The sequence below is a fragment of the Podarcis bocagei genome (assembly GCF_964188305.1).
Source record: "Podarcis bocagei genome assembly, chromosome: 5".
NCBI classification, from domain to species: Eukaryota; Metazoa; Chordata; class Lepidosauria; order Squamata; family Lacertidae; genus Podarcis; species Podarcis bocagei.
The window spans coordinates 57,690,097-57,702,236 of NC_138129.1; the positions used below are offsets into that span (position 1 = coordinate 57,690,097).

At 40.9% G+C, this 12,140-nt stretch overlaps 1 protein-coding gene across 7 annotated transcripts in view; it reads left to right on the forward strand.

Annotated features, from left to right (window-relative positions):
• Positions 1 to 12,140, forward strand: part of ELAVL4 (ELAV like RNA binding protein 4) — a 108,216-nt gene that overhangs the window by 62,419 nt on the left and 33,657 nt on the right. The gene's annotated exons all lie outside the window — the stretch shown is intronic.

A 12,140-nucleotide genomic window follows, 5' to 3' on the forward strand; every position in this document is an offset into this window, starting at 1 on the left:
TCTGGAGGTCTCTTCTTAAACTGAAACTGTTCTTAACCTGAGGTACCACTTTAGCTAATGAGACCTCTCGCTGCTGCCGCGCCACTGGAGCAAAATTTCTTTTCTCATCCTGAAGCAAAGTTCTTAACCAGAGCTAATATTTCTGGGTTAGCAGAGTCTGTAACCTGAAGCGTATGTAACCTGAAGTACCACTGTATCCCATTGAAAAAGCCTGTAAACACCCCATTATGTCCCCCTCCTTCATTCTACCCTTTTAGTGACATTTTTATGGCATTTCTGGGTTCAGCGCAATACATGTATTCACTGTCATGCACATACTGAACGTGCGTAAACGGGGGGCTGCCTCTACTGAATACATCCTACTGGGTGCTTCTGAATTAAACTGGCTTCTTGAGCTTGCACCATTTTTTTATTTTTAAAAGAAGAAGTAGGACTTTGCCCGCGTCTTGAAACATTGTTCAAAATGACCCCTCTTCAGTCCCAGTGGAGCTCACAATGAGCCCTTTTAAAAGGCTGAAATCAGTCTGATCACTTGTTTGGAAGGGAAGACACCTTTTTCTCTTGAACAACATCTGTGGAAGCTTAGCTTTTTAAGTACGTTTCCATTTTCTAAGCAATGGAAGCTAAGTGACAGAGAGGGGGACCCCACATGCAATGCCCATATTGCATATTCCATCTAAGGATATGTACATGGTTGCATGTCTGCTAGTATTGGGGATGAGAAGAAATCTCAGTGGTGGATTGCTTGGGTGGGGCATAAATGCTTGTGTACAAGGTAGTTTGTTTGTATTTTGTGAAATGGTTTTGATTTTGTCAAATGATCAAATTGCAAACACTTTTCTTAAAATCAAAGCACCAGAGGGTGAGATTGCACCTAGCTCTATGGACTTCAAGAAAACCAGGTGCTTGCACTTGGTTTTGTTCATGTTTCAAAATAAATGTGTCTTTTGCTGTTGCCCTCATTTTTTCCCTATTAATTTCTGCAAATGCATCTTGCCCTTCCTACAAACAGAAACACTGTTTTCCAAAATACGCACTGCTTAAAGTTCTGCAGTTTAATAATTTTTAATGACATATAAAAAGCAGTTTTATTTCTGTTAAGGTGGTATATTATTGATAGATGTAATTTCTCTTATCAATTATTATTGAGGTATCTGTAGAGTTTGCATTACTTCCACCCCACCCCAGTTCATTTTTCCAATTTGCGGACTGTGTCCATTTAAGTAGCAGAAGTAGATAGGGCACAAAGACCTGTTCAGCTTTACCTTTCAATTCATGATGTCAGCATAAACAGTACTTTTGATTTACATATTCCAAATCTATTTAACCATTCGTATAGGATTTGATGAAGAGGGAGCTTGCCTTCTAATTTCTCTTCTGCAAGTTGCTTATATTTTATAAATGGTTGCATTTTGTTTGTTCATCAAACGATGCACAAAATGGATCAGATGTTTATAGAGAATTTAAGTAGCTGGCAGAAGCAACCCAAAGAGGAGAGTTCCCATTAGAAATGTCACTTGAATCCTTATGTCTTCTGTATCCAGTTGTAGTGCAGAATAATTGCTATTGTTCCCCATTAGTATTTGCAGAATTCAAATACACGTAGGCTGCTATGGCTTTTAGTACATTCCCAAAAATAATTCTGTATCCTCTCACATGTGTGTGTACGTATTAAGAATGTGTGAATATTCCTCAATCCATTCCGACATTTTTGCACTTCCACCTGGCATTTTCTGTTCCCCTGCAATTGGTTTATTTTGTGCAACTTTTTCTTTTGTTTCATCGTCCACTGTATCCCCTTTCAAAGTTGATGCATTTCCAGAGGGGTAGCCCTCTTACTATTTTGCAGCAAAAACAAGAGTTTGTAGCATCTTAAGGACAATGTTTATGAAGGGGCTGATGGCCCATTACAAAACCATCAGTTGCTGCAATCCTAACCATGTCTACTCAGAAGCAAGTTCACTTCTGAGACTTACATTTGGGCTTGCTCCCAGGTAAGGGAGGTTAAGATTGCAGTCTTACTGTCCTGATTTTATGGTTCAGTATAAACGTGAGTCCAGGTGGTGACCATTTTGCGTGCGTTCAGTTGACACATAACCACTGACACACAGGTCATTTTTGACCTGGAAGATGACCAGGGCGGGCTTATGTATGTTCTGCTGATGTGCATAGGGGCCAGGAACGGAACTCCTACACAAGTTAGGAGTTGCCTGTATATGTGTGTAAGATAGATGACTGAGTGTGTTTTCAATAGGTGCATAATCCAACGTATTTGGTATTTGCTGATCTATTTCTTGTATCCAGAATATCAACATTTGAGTGGGCAATCTATGTAATTTATTTGTGTATTAAATTTCTATACCTCCCTTCATAAGGATCACAGGGCGGATTACAACTAATCCAGAATGCATCAGATAGACTGGTGACTGGGGGCGGCCGCCGAGACCACATAACACCGGTCTTGAAAGACCTACATTGGCTCCCAGTACGTTTCCAAGCACAATTCAAAGTGTTGGTGTTGACCTTTAAAGCCCTAAACGGCCTCGGTCCAGTATACCTGAAGGAGAGTCTCCACCCCCATCGTTCTGCCTGGACACTGAGGTCCAGTGCCAAGGGCCTTCTGGCGGTTCCTCACTGCGAGAAGCAAAGCTACAGTGAACCAGGCAGAGGGCCTTCTCGGTAGTGGTGCCCACCATGTGGAACGCCCTCCCATCAGATGTCAAAGAGAAAAACAACTGCCAGACTTTTAGAAGACATCTGAAGGCAGCCCTGTTTAGGGAAGTTTTTAATGTGCGACATCTTAATGTATTTTTAGTCTTTGTTGGAAGCCGCCCAGAGTGGCTGGGGAAACCCAGCCAGATGGGCGGGGTACAAATAATTTATTATTATTACTACTACAATATAAAAACATAAAAGTACATAATATAGTATTTTACATAACATATACATAACATACCCTCCCCACAGTTTCAAAAACCATAGGTTGTTTAAATAGCCAAAGGCCTGGGAGAAGAGGAATGTTTTTGCCTGGCGCCTAAATAAATGTAAAGAAGGCACCAGGTGAGCCTCCCTGGAGTGAGCATTCTACAAGCAGGGAGCCACCACAGAAAAGGCCTGCTGTTGTGTTGCCACCCTCCAGACCTCTCGTGGAGGGGGCATCTGAAGACGGTCCTCAGTTGATGAGCGCAGGGTCTGGATCAGTTCATATAGGGAGATGCGGTCCTGAGATGTTTTGCTATCTCTTCCAACCATGAATTGTTTGCATGATTCTTCTCATTGTATTTTCTTCTATTCATGGGCTGTCCAGATAGAAGAAAACGATCAGTTGAATTCCTGCATGATGTTTAAAGACATCAGTTCATTATTACAATTTGTTGACATATCAAGCCTGTCCCACTTGTATTCTCTGTGTAATACTGCTGTATTGCAGGAGTGCCATGGTGAGTTCTCAAAGAGAATTCCTGCATTCCTAGATGCAGATATGCAACTCAGTCCTGTAAAAGTTTACCCAACAATATGATCTAATTTCAGTGGAACATGTTCCCTAGTAAATGTGTATAGAATTGCAGTCTAGTTTCTTAGTGTCAAGGAGAAGCGATTAGGAATGATAACATCTGGCAAAGATAGGTCTGTCTAGCTCACTGGTTTCATGAAAGAAGTTGGATGTGTAGGGAGGCTACTGTTTTGCTAGCTGTTATTTTGCTACAGACGAAGATATGGGGCGGGGAAACCTGTTGATGTTTTTCTAGGGCATGCATTATGGTACATTCTAAATGTTTATAACAAATGGAGCAAAATATATAATTTATATAGTTATATCCAGAATTTCCAACATTGTTTTCCTTATTTATAGACGACTCTGCCCCACTGTAAGAACTAATTCAGAGAGACCCATTGAAATAAGTTACTTACTTTAAACCAACATTGCATGCTACCCATAGAATCCTCTGGCCCGTTCTATTTTCAGTTTTCTTTCTCTTACAATGCTTTATTATATTGGTCAGAAGCAATCCTGTTTTTGCAAAACAGACCTTTCCCCCAAACATATTTTTTACATTTTCTTCGAGTGTCTGCATAGTGTTACATGGAGTGCAGTGTGTTAACATGAGACTCTTGTTGGCCACTTGTAGTCTCCGGCTGACCACGCAACTAATTATTATTTATTAATTTACCACTTAATGCCCAGATATCTACATAAGCTGATGATGATGATGATGATTAGCTAAGTTTGTATACCACCCTTCATCCGTAGATCTCACAAAATATGCTTTAACTAAGGGACATTCTTTTATTGTATCTGGAAAGCTGTTTTGATACATTCTCCTATATTGCCTAGGACAGTGGTTCTCAAACTTTTTTCTCTGGGCCACACTTTAAGAATAGAAATTTGCTCGTTGGAAAACAAAAAGAAACAACAACTAGCAGTGTTTGATTTATAATGTAGAGCGCGACTACTTTATATTACGATCATGGGACATCCAGAAAGTATAAAACAATGCAGGTACATAATAACATGAATCATTCCCAAAATATAATTATAAATGAACCTCTTACATGTGTACCTCAGGTATGTATACAAACCCAATGAGAGGTGTGAACTTGCAGTAACATGTGATTATCTTGCACTTTGTTTTGATAATATATATCCTGCAAATAATAATTTTAAAAATATATTACATTACACTACACTATACTACACTACACTACACTACACTACACTACACTACACTACACTACACTGAAATGTTTAAATGTTTCTTTGATTGTCCTTGAATCTTCCCGCCATACTTGCCATTTATGCTGCCACACTCTTTGAGAACCACTGGATTAGGATGTCCATTTAAATCACGGCTTAGTAACCAGTCCTGCAAAATTGTTCCTAGCCAAAACCTAAATCATCTTCAAATACCCAGTGATATTTCCAAGCCTTGGCTTAAGTATTTAATGGCAGTTTTTACACCTGCTAGCACAATTAACACTCCAGTACTCCAGCATTTCAGTGATATGACATATCCATATAAACCAATTTGCTTTCATCACTAGACCTGCCAAGTTTGGTAGCACAATCCATTATTGGGTTTTTTAATATTACAAAAGCAGTTTAGGGCTGTGGCCCAAAACAGATTTGAGAGAAGAGCACAGGACCAGAAACTGTAAATGGCATTATACCCGCAAGATAATGTTGGTGCATTTGTTATAGATTTGTTACTGACCTTTCTCATTTACTGAAGGAAATGTTTTTCGGCAGCCAAAAAGCAACTTTCCGGAGTACATTTCCTTGCATTTAAAGCTTAAATATATTTTTCCATCTTACTTATAGTTTACTACAATTTTTGTCCTAAGATTATTTTCCTGATTCTTATAGGGAATCATCAGTTATTAGTCATCATCACTGATGCTTGCTGACTTCCTGTAGCTGTCAGCCTGCCTTGCTTAAGGTAGGGTGCTTCCCACTTCAGGGGAATACTGTGCACACTTCATGCTGTCATGTATTTCAAGATCCCCACTCCATTTATCAAAATTAGCAGGATACGGTGTTCTGCAACATAAGGATGGCAATATTTTGCTGAAATTCTGTAGTTACTTTATCTGCTATGGAAACACTTCAGTGATAACAACTGAGAGGTCCTTTTTTCATGAAGCAAGCTCCATACTGTTTTAATTTTATGTGAAGAATATAAATTGAGCTCCTAGTGAAGCTAAATCAATTCATTCCACATCAGCTATTATGGTTGGATTCTTCCACATGAGGTGTTTGCTTGTTTGGCTACTTCTATATTGCCTTCCACCATACAGTCACAGGGCAGTTTACAACATATTATAACACACCAATACACCGTGAGGAACTTAGTCTACAGACAGGGGAAATAGTAGAGGGGAATGAATTATGCAAGGAAAAGATTTAACATTCACTTAAATTGTAGTAGCCAATTGACTTTAAAGGAGCCTATCTCTTTTTGTGTGATAGTTGAACTGCTGTGTGAGGGGTCATTTTGGTGTGGGAGGAGTGGCTAATTTCCCCACATCCACGGCTGTTACTAAACTGGAAAATGTGCAGTGGATGTTTTCCTACTTGCAAAGAAAGGTATTTTCTTACTTGCAGCAAATACCTTTGTAAGCGGCAGTTTAGATGGGGGAGTGATGGAGGGAAGCTTCAATCTAATTTCCCCCAGCTGTGTTTTCTTTTGAAAAACTGGGGATTCCTACATTCTTATCTATTTGCACCCTAGGACTGTCCCAAACAATATTACCTCTTAAACTAATGCTGTCATAGTTGTACAAATGATCCAGTTGACATAGTGTACTTGGACTTTCAAAAAGCTTTCAGCATCACCATAGACCCATGACTCAGTTTAACAGTCATAGACTAAGAGGAGAGGCCCTCTTGTGGAGTAGGGCTGTATGGAGAATTCTCCAAATGGAGGGGTGTTAAAAGTGGAGTCAGTCACAGGGGGAAAGAATTGGGACTTGGGCTTTTAAAATGATTTAGAGTTGGAGGTGAGTAATGAGGTAACCAGGTTTTCTGTTGAGGCTACATGGTTAGGTTGGTTATAACAAAAAGGGATTGCTAAGAGCCCCAAGAAGATTTTTCTAAGCTGAATGAATGGGTGGTGAAATTGGAAATGCAGTTCAGTGTAAACTACCATAAAGTGATGTACATCAGGACAAAAATGTATTAATTTTATATGTACCTTCCTGGGGTCTGAACTGGCACTACTGATTAGAAATGAGTGCCTAGAATTGTAGTCCAATGCAGTGCAGAAATCTCTACTAAAGCATCCATGGCAGGTGGCCATTCAACCTCTGCTAATAAACCTCCAGTGAAGGAGAGTGCACCACCACCTTCCTACGTAGGGAATCTGTTCCACTGTTGAACAGCTCTTGCCGTCTTCTTGATGTTTCGTCACATTCTCCTGTCTTGTAACTTGGATGCACTGGTTTGGGTCCTCCCCTCTGGAGCAGGAGATGTCAACCCAATATGTGGCGACTGTGCAAAAGGCAAATTCCATGCCAAGGGATCATTAGGAAAGGAATTGAAAAGAAAACCGCCAATGTCATAATGCCATTATGCAAATCTATGGTATGGCCACGCTTGGAATACTGTGCACACTTCTGGTTGTTTCACCTCAAAAAGGATATTGTAGAGTTGGAAAAGGTTCAGAAAAGAGCAACCAGAGTTATTGTGTTGCCTCTTGGTTGCCTTTTCTCTCGGCTGGAAAGCCTCAATTGCTGTAACCTTTCCTCACAAGGGAGTGTTCAGGCTTCTCATAGGGGTCTTGGCTGGCCACTGAGAACAGGGTGCTTCGTCAGATGGGCCACTTCCCTGTCCTAGCAGGCTCTTCTTCATGTACTTAAGTTTCAGTATATGGTCTCTCTTTAATCGAGTTGTTTACTTCTGATCCAAACATGGCTGTGTCCGGTCATCCCTACAATTGGTAATACTTAAAGGCAGTCAATCCTGTGACATGTCGTATGAAGCTAAGGTAGCCTTGGAAAATAACCTCTATTAAGGTTTACTAGCCAGCAAAATGTTTTACTCATCTGCTTTTTATATAACAGGGCAGAGGAGGATGGACAGATCACTCTGTTCCTCCTTTGCCAGTCCCTCTTATGAGTAAATAGTGGATGAATAAAACATTTTATAAGCTAGAAATGAGCGCTCTGTGCCTCTTTTGACAGCCCACTTGGTTTCTGTGCTGACCGTGCAGAAAGAGGCTTTGCTTCCTGCACATCCAGCCTTGAAGCAGATGAGAGGTGAAGTGATCCATGCCATTTTATTTCTACGGGAGAGGGCTTCAGCTCTCGCACATTCAGCATAAAAAACTCTGCATAGATTACTGTGCCCCTTCACCCACTGTGCACCTGTGCTAGATGTACATCCAGCATAGAAACCAATCATGTGGCAAGTGGTGGCACAAAACCACTCAATCCCTTTGCCATCAACCTAAGTTGGCATTTATGTGCTGGATATGCAGGAAGTGAAACTTTCCTGCACACCCAGTCCGCAATAAGTCCTCTGGGTTTCGTAGGAAAACAGCAAGCCGGCAGAGGAGCGAAGGAGCATTCTTTTCCTCTTGCTTTCTGTTCTTATCACACAGGAAAGAGCTTCACCTCTTCTGTCTTCAGTATAGAAGCATTAAAAGGCTGCCAGCAGAAGGATGGGACGATTCATAGCTTCACCAGCAGCCTGCTTGGTTTCTAGGCTGGGTAGAAAGCATGGATCTTTCCATTCTCGAAAAGCAGGGCAGGATTCACCTAATGAGCGCTATCAGCGGAAGCCCCATGCAAGGTCCTCTTCTTGTGCAACAGGACTTTCCACCACCCCTGCAAATGGCTCTGGAGAGGTCAGGGGAACCCCCAGAGCAGCAAGGGGGCAGGGAGGAGAGGGAGAATCATTCCATCTGCAAGCTGAAATGTTTGCACAGACAGGATGATTTTTACAGTGCAACATTGAATTCCACCCACAGAAGCCCCAAGTGTTTCATCCTCTCTTTGGCGGCCTTTCAGTTTCTGCATTAGGCATGGAGGAGTCAAAGTACTTTCCTCCACACCCAGCATAAAAATGCTGTAAGTAGCTGGAGAAGGGACTGGATTCTTGATCCCACTTCGGCTTTCTTGCTCACTCACCACCAAAGAAAAATTACTAGTCATCTAAGATGGCAACCAAGTGGACTAAGTTGGACTGAGGCTCAAATTAGATATTACAGGCAGAGACCATCTAACATGTGTCTGATTGTGCTCATGCTCCTTGCTGCCGACCCAGAAGAGGCCCCAAAACATTGTGGGCTTATGCGCTTTGCCCATGCGCACAGGGGTCAGGAACAGAACCCTCGTGCAAAATGGTTGCTGACTCTACTTCATTGGCAGTTTTATGTCTTTTTATTTAAAACAAGATACTTTCAGGAATTGGGCTGCAAGGCAGGGAAGATATAGGCCTACTTAATTATTGATCATTCAGCTCAAAATCCCCATCCTCAAATTGATATTTTTGTTCATATGGCTGTTTGAGAGAGAGAGAGAGAGAGAATATAGATTTAGGCTGCTGGGGGTGATGGAAGTTGTAGTCCAACAACATCTGGGTGGTCACAGGTTGCCCACCCCTCTTGTAGGTGAAAAGCACCAGGAAATCAGTGATTTTAAACAGAATAGCCAGAGGGGAAAGAATTAAGCAAGCTTCCTTTCCCTATTACACAGCTTGTCTAAGCTGATTTTGCTTTAAAAATGTGGGCTTCACCTTAACATGTACTTTATTCCTGAAAGCAGCCATTTTTTGGTATTTACACTTCTTCAATATTGCACTGTCCAAATTGTTCCAACTGCAGAAACCACAAGATATTGAGAAGACCTTTCTTGCTATTTCTATTTCTATTACTCTTCCTATTCTTTCTTCTTGAGAGTTTACATTGTAGCACTGGTTGGGAATTTTTGCACATTTCATTGGGACCAGTGCTGGGCCAAGATATTTTGAAGCTGCCCACTCCCCCCCCCCCCCATTGGATTAATATTGAAGTGCAGGCGATTTAAAAATAATTTTAATTGTACCTTTGCAAACAAAAAAATACTCCTTTATTTTAAAAGAAAAACTAAAGCCAGGCCTTTTCAAGCCCATTTTAAACATGAACACTACTGTTTGATTTCCATGTGAGTTCATTAGGCTGCAGGAGATCAGAAACCAAATGCCAGGCACTCATTATTTCTGTTTTCTTGGACAATCAATTCTTCTCTTCCCCATGTCCATTCTCTCTTCCTGGGAGTTTACAAGAGAGCATGCTTAAAAATAAGTTTGAAGTCTGGTGATAGAGAACACTAATGGAGGACTGAGCTGTTGTGCACTGCTTGTTTGACCATTTCCGATTCATGGGCAGTAAAATTTCCATGTTTCCAACTTCCAACACAGCATTGCACTGGAAATTATGGCATGAGTGCATAGAAGTGTGAAAACTATTTCTCCACCCTTTACTGAATGCTACAGATGTTCTAAAGGAGGCAGGTGACAAATTCTTCACTTCGTAGTTTAATTAAAAGATTAGTTAAGTAGCTGTCACCATAGGGGAAATGTCATTTGCCTTCCACTGTAGCAGAAACGTTGCAGCTGATTGGAAGTTGAACCAGCACTTCTGTTTCTCTTTGCTTGCGCCGAGACGGCAGTAGCCAAGGAAGTAGATCACTGAATTTCATCCCACTGCATGTAGAGTGCTTTGGTTGCTGACGTTCCCATTGACAGGACTTTCTAACCATGATTACGTTCCTCTGAATTTGTACTTCAAGTTCTTCACACCTTGATTGTGGTTATCAGCTGGAAATCTGTGGTGCATGATGAGACCCGTCACGTATCATTGCCTCGTACCTTAGCGTAATTCCCCTGAATGAGGAAGAGAAGTGAGGTTGCTAAGAGACAGTGAATTCATCCCATGACGGTGGCAGTGCTTAGAAATCCTAGCAGTGAGTCAGTCACGTAAATTATCTTGTTGCAGCCTTTAAAACAATCTTGCAAGGTAGGTTAGTATTAACTCCATATTGCAGGAAGTAAGCTGGGGGGGGGGGGAGAGGCACGTTTAGCCACCTAGTGAGATTTGATCCAGGTTTCCTTGGTTGTAACTCAGGGCTGATTCATACTTAACTTTCATTCATGTTTTAAAGTTCCCTGTCAAAATTCAGTTTGAACCTGAAAACTCGCCCTTTCATCTTGCCTGGGTGCAGTTTTCACTGCCTTGTCCGCATCTAGTCCCCAGTGGGTTGTCAGGCATTTTGTAAATTCACAGTGTTAAGGCAGGCAGAAAACATGGCATCTCCTTCTGAATTTCAGTCTCTCATTCTCTTGCCTCATAATGGAAAAAGATTGAGATCTCCCACTAGATCTTCCGCTTATCATTTAGTCAACCAGTTTCAATGTACATTGAAATCAGTTGTGTGTATTAAAAGCTGTTGAATCAAATCAAATGGGGGGGGGGAGATCCTATATAGAGATAAAGGGGCATTTAGTCTGTGTACACACCCTACATTTAAAAGCACTTTGCCACCACTGCTCCCAAGAACCTTGGGAACTGCAGTTTGTTATGGGAGCTGTGAGGGTTAAACTGCAGTTCCCATGATATATTTTTTGACCAAGGGGGGGTTATGCTTTAATTGGATGGTGTGTGCCTCCTGTGGGGGGATATAGCATATGTAAAACAATGAAAAACTGAATATATTGAGGCAGAAGAACGGAATATGAACTTGGGCAAACCTGGTAGCTGCATGTGCATGGTGTTGATTGGCGTTGCTTGTCATTTTTACTGTAATTATACTCATTACCTTTGAATTAACGAGGGGTGGGTTCTGATAGATTATAGGGGGGGTGACAAAGGTTTTCCTTGGTCAAATGTTCTTACTGCATTGCAAGGCCAAGATCATCCCTGACCTGTGTGAATCCCTATGGTATGTAATTAGCACCATGTTAAAAAGCTAAGCTGTTTGTACTGGATAAAGTTGATCTGCGAAACGTAAACACGAAACACGACAATAAAACAGAAGCTGTTGAAATTTTGGCTGCTAAAATGGGCTCCTGCCATCTGAATGCAGAAGCACTTTTGCTGTTTTGTTCTTCCTAGCATCACCACATGAGCTCAGTGCAAAGAGCACAAAGTAATCATCTATCCTGCCATGTGATATTATGTCATTTCCGATGGTGTATGTGCTGTCACGGACAAGGCAGTAACATAGACGCTAATTTGTTGGCTTTTACATGTTCATTTTTAGAGTTCATCCTGATTTTTAGGTAATCTTTCTGTTTCTTTAAGCTTCTTATTAATAAGAGCCCTTCCCTGCTGAAAGGCAGTATATAAATATTGTAAATAAATACTATTTTCAACCAAATCAGGTAAAATAAATGCAGGGTTTCTAAAGAAAGGTTTCTTATTTGTAAGAATTTGGTTAGCTACTGATATGTGTTTTAGTTTAAGCATTTCATTTATTTCACTTTAAATTGCAGTTGAGTTGCTTGTACAACTAATTTTTATTTTTTTATTTCTGTCTGTTGATTAAAAGAACACAAATCGTTTATAAATTCTGCATGTAATCCTGCTGCTACCTCTCTCTTGTCTTTTATTCTCTTAATGTGATTCTTGTAGGGAAAAACTTCAGTAAGTGTGGCCACTAGT